This window comes from Orycteropus afer, unplaced genomic scaffold (assembly GCF_000298275.1).
Source record: "Orycteropus afer afer isolate SDZICR_OR568_19922 unplaced genomic scaffold, OryAfe1.0 scaffold00735, whole genome shotgun sequence".
Taxonomy (NCBI): domain Eukaryota; kingdom Metazoa; phylum Chordata; class Mammalia; order Tubulidentata; family Orycteropodidae; genus Orycteropus; species Orycteropus afer.
This window is the reverse complement of record NW_006922322.1, coordinates 882,602-887,732: the sequence shown is the minus strand read 5'-3', so window position 1 is coordinate 887,732 and position 5,131 is coordinate 882,602. Positions and strand designations below refer to the sequence as shown.

At 38.9% G+C, this 5,131-nt stretch overlaps 1 non-coding gene across 1 annotated transcript; it reads right to left on the bottom strand.

Moving 5' to 3' along the window:
* Window positions 1–4,272: 4,272 nt before the first annotated feature.
* LOC122151804 lies at window positions 4,273–4,379 on the bottom strand. Its single transcript, XR_006164274.1, has one exon. It is a non-coding gene; the product is annotated as a U6 spliceosomal RNA (small nuclear RNA).
* Between the last annotated feature and the right edge of the window lie 752 nt (window positions 4,380–5,131).

Sequence of the window (5,131 nt, the reverse complement as noted above, 5' to 3'; positions counted from 1 at the left end):
CTATAGAAGGAAATTTTCTTTGTTCGTTACCAGGGGTGGGAGGGCAGAGGAAAGAATGCTATTAGATAGATAGAGATAAGTATTGATTTGTGTGATGAGAAGGGCAATGTACCAAATGTGAGTGACAAATATGGTGGCTTTGAGGAAGAGAAAGACAAAGAGAGGTACATGGGAGGTACAGAAAACAAAAATGAATCCTTTTGTACCTACAGTACTGCATTGTCAGTGAAGGCAAACATGAGTATATGGGTGGATAGGCTGAACTATTAGATATGTCTATGATGTGGGGAGTGTACCCAAGAACATGTATAGGGTTGGCAGACAATGATCCTATAAGTTTAAGTGAATGATCAGAATTCCCAGGTGTATAGTAGAGCTGACAAGGGGCAAAGTTGTGGTCACTGCTTGGTCACAGTCAGCTACCCAGAGGGGCAGAGTAGTTGAAACTGTGGTCTTGGGACCATAGTCTCAGGGGATATCAAGCTCAATTGGCATAACATACTATACAAAACATTGTTCCACCTCCTACTTTGGCGAGTAGCGAGTGGGATCTTAAAAACTAGCAAACTGCCATGTAGATGCAATGATGGGTCTCTCCTCATCCAGAGCAAAGAAGAATGAAGAAAACCAAAAATTCATGGGAACAACTAGACCTAGCAACTGGTACACCATCTGATCTGCAGCCTATACGACTATGAGACCAGAAGAACTAGATGGTGCCCGGCTACCACTGACAACCACTTGGAAGGGGATCTATGTAGGAGATCCTAGATAGAGTAGGAGAACAATGTGGAACAAAGCTCAAAATCATTTGGAGGAAAAAAAAAAAAAAGGTGGGGGGACCAGGTTTTCTGATCTGACAGAGCCTGGTGGAACTGCTAAGACTATGGCCCCTAGTTGCACTTCAGGTCTGGAATTATACACACACCTGTGGTTTCCAGCCAAACAAAAGACAGGTATATGAGTTGAACATTTACCTGAGATAGATATACTCCTTGGAGAGAACAATCATGGGAGAAAGAAGGGCTGCTTATGCACAGGGATACAGTTCAGAAGGCAGGAGTGCTTGGAGGGATGGACACAGGGAAGAGGCAACTATGGGGAGAAAGTGGGAGCGAAGCTGTTGCATTGTGGTAAATTGTGGTCAATGTCATGAGATAAAGTGTATGTGAACTGCTGTATGGAAATGAAATTGCTATATAAATTTTCAACCAAATCACAATTTAAAAAAAAATAATTTTTTTCCTAGTTGACACTTGAGTTTGTGTGTGTGTGTGTGCTTTGGGTGCAAATTTACAGAGCAGAATTTGTTTTATATTCAGCAGTTCCTGTACATTTGATTAAACTCCCCAGTTACCATCCCAAACCCTAACCCACTCTCCTCCTCTACCTTACTGTGACCCCCCCCCATGTGCCCTTCTTAGTTATGCACTCTAATCTGTTCAGCTTTCCCTCCATGTGAATGCTTCCCCTCTTGTGCCCCATGGCTAATTGCTCCAAGTGTTCTATCTCTGTAGAGTAGGTGTGTGCATCGCCCTGGGTTGGGTGCTCTTCAGGTAAGTCTTATTACTGTCGAGTTGAGAGCCAGTCCATGGGAGTGAGTCTTATCCCAGGCCCCAAGTATATCTCAGGGCTATAGTTGGGGGTCACACCAGACTCCATCCAACCAGTAATTCTTGTTGCTATTTTGTTTTTTAATTTTGTTCCATGTTTTTCTTCCCACTCTATCCAGGATCTCATTTTGATCACTTCCCGAGTGCTTGGCATTGGTAGCCAGGCACCATGTAGTTCTTCTGGTCTCAAGGTCAATCATTATCTATCCTAGAGTTGATTGTTTCCAAATGACCTTGGTTTTCTTCACTCTTCTTCACTTCAGATGATAGGAGACCATTAGCTGCATCTTAGATGGCCACTCAAAAGCTTCTAAGACCCCAGTCTCTACTAACCAAAATAAATTGTAGAACAAGATTTTTATGTATTATATTGTGCCAGTTGTGCCATTGAATTGGATCCAACTCATAGCAACCCCTCCTTGGTTTTCTGAGGCAGTATCACTATGGCAGTGGCTGGCTGGTTTGAACCACCAGCTTTCTGCTTAGTAGTCAAATGTCTTGGGCACTATGCCACCAGAGCTATTATATTGTGCCAGTTGAACCTGGTGTTCCCCAATACTATGATCCTGAGTAAGCAGATCAGTGGTTCTCTCTCCCAAAGTATTTGACTGTCTCTGAGGGATTACTCTAAGTCTGTCTTCTGTTGCTTCTGTAATGATTGTGGTTATTTTGTGTCACTAGTATCTGTGCAAGATTATCCTCAGCTGAATCTATCATTGGCCTAGGGTATAGTCCTGCTCATTTCCCTCCCATCTGATCTTCTCAGCTGTCTATGCATTTATCTGTAGCCCAACGTTTACTATGCATTTATCTGTAGGCCAAGGTAGTACTAATGCAGTATTGTGCATATACTGGTATTAGCCTTTGCTGTCTATATCTTCTGTGCACATTTTGGTGTCCTCCCTTTCCCCAATGTTATCATGTTGGTCAAAAACCCTTTCTATACCATCCCTTCCATTACCCAACTCAGTGTGTGGCCTCAAACTAGTCTGAAAATTTCCTCTCCTTTTCCTTCCCGTCCCTGGTAACCTACAAAGTGAGTACCCTTCCCTAAGAAAAACTTTTCTTGACTTTTTACAGTAATGGGCTCATACGATATTTGTCTTTCTATGATTGACTTATTTCACTCAGAATAATGTCCTCCAGATTCATCCACATTGTGAGATTATTTGCATATTCTGCATTTTTATTTAATGTAGCGTAGTATTCCATTGTGTGAATGTACCATACTTTGGTGTTATCCATTCATTTGTTGATGAGTATTTAGTGTTTATATATCTTTGCTATAGTGAATTTTGTTGTGATAAACATAGGTGTGCCATGCTCTACAAATATATTGCAAACAAATACATGTATAATGTGATTTTTCTTTTTTAAAAAATCACTGACAATATGATTTTTAAAACTTCATACATTGAAATTTCTGTGTAATAAAAAGAGCAACCAAATCAAATGCAGTATGCTGCTGTTGTTGTTAGGTGCCATCAAGCCAATTCTGACTTATGGTGACCCTTTGTATAACTACATAAAACACTGCCTAGTTGCATGCTGTCCTCACAATCCTTGCCCTTGTTCTGTTTGAACAATAGCCTCCTTGTCTCTTTACAGGTTCCTCATAAACACAATTAAGTGTTTTGGAATTCCCCTTTTTCTCAGTGTTATCAATAATTTGTTGTGATCCACACAGTCAAGTGTTTCTGAATAGTCAATAAAATACAAATAAATATCTTTCTGGTATTTTTTGCTTTCAGCCAAGGTCCATCTAACATCAGCAATGATGTACCTCATTCCATGTCCTTTTCTGAATTCAGCTTGCATTTCTGGAAATTTCCTGTCCATATACTGCCACAACTGTTTTGAGTTATCTTCAGAAAAACTATACTTGTGTGTGATATTTTTCAATAATTTCCACATTCTGTTGAAACACCTTTCTTTGGGATGGGTACAATATAGATCTCTTCCAGTCAGTTGGCCAGATAGCTGTCTTCCAAATTACTTGGCATAGACAAGAAAGTGCCTACAGCACAGCATCTGTTTGTTAACATATCTCAATGTGTATTCTGTCAGTTCCTGGAGCCTTGTTTGTCACCAATTCCTTCAGCATATCTTCGACTTCTTCATTCAATACCATTGTTTTTCCATTATACGCCATCTCCTGAAATAGTTGAACATTGATCAGTTATCTTTTGTACAATGACTCTGTATATCCTTCCATCTTATTTTGATGCTTCCTGAATCTTTCAATACTTTGCCCACAGAATTTTTCAATATAGGACCTCAAGGCTTGAATTTGTTCTTCAGTTCTTTCATCTTGAGAAATGCTCAGCACATTCTTCCCTTTTGGTTTTCTAACTTCAAGTCTTCAGATCTTTGCTTTTCATTATAACTTTATAAAAATTGACTTTGTCTTCTCCAGAAGATTTTTCAAATCTTTTGTTCAGCTCTTTTATTTTGCATTTCTCCCATTTACTTTATCTACTATTCATTAAAGAGCAAATTTCAGAGTCTCTTCTGATAACCATTTTGTTTTTTTCTTCCTTTCCTTTCTTTTTAATGGCCTTTTGCTTTCTTTATGTATGATTTTTCTTTTTTCCTTTAATTGTGGTGAAAATATACACAGACATTTGCCAACATAACAACTTCCCCATTTACAGCCCAGAAAAATATGGAATGCTTCATGAATTTGTGTGTTATCCTTGCTCCGGAGCAATGCTAATCTTCTCTGCATTGTTCCAATTTTAGTATATGTGCAACCAAAGTGAGCACCAAGTATGATAGGCTTGATCTCACAATTCATCTGTTTTTTTGGCCATTGGTGTTCAATGCATCAAATCTATTTTTCAGATGGTCTCTAAATTTAGGTGGGACATAATCAAGGCTGTATTTTGACTCTCATGGACTTGTTTTAATTTTCTCTAGCTTCAACTTAAACTTGCATATGAACAATTGGTGGTCTGTTTCACAGTTGACTCCTGGTCCTGTTTTGGCTAAAGAAGCTGAGCTTCTCCATTGACTCTGTCCACAGATATAGTTGATCTGATTCCTGTGTATTTCATTTAGAAAGGTACATGTGTATAGTTGCTATTTATGTTGTTGAGAAAAAGATATTTGAAATGAATAAGTCTTGCAAAACGCTGCCATGCCATCTGTGCCATCATTTCTATCAACAAGGACATATTTGCCAAGTACCAGTGGAAAGAAGACTGGGCAATCTACTTCCGTAAAGATTTACCATCTCAGAAACCCAGTGGGGGTTGCTATGAGTTGGAATCAACTTGTTGGCAGTATGTTTGGTTTTGTTTTTACTGGTGATTCTTCTTTGTTTCCAATTTTTGCACTACAAACAGCAGTAATAATTAGTATATCTGGATCACAGGTTTTGTCAGTTTCTGACTGTAGCAATTTATAAGCAAATCTTCAATTTCTTTGTCTTTGGCTTTCATGGTTGGTGCATAAATTTCAATAATACTAGTGTTAACTAGTCTCTTTTGTAGGCTATCCATATCCATTAATATGGA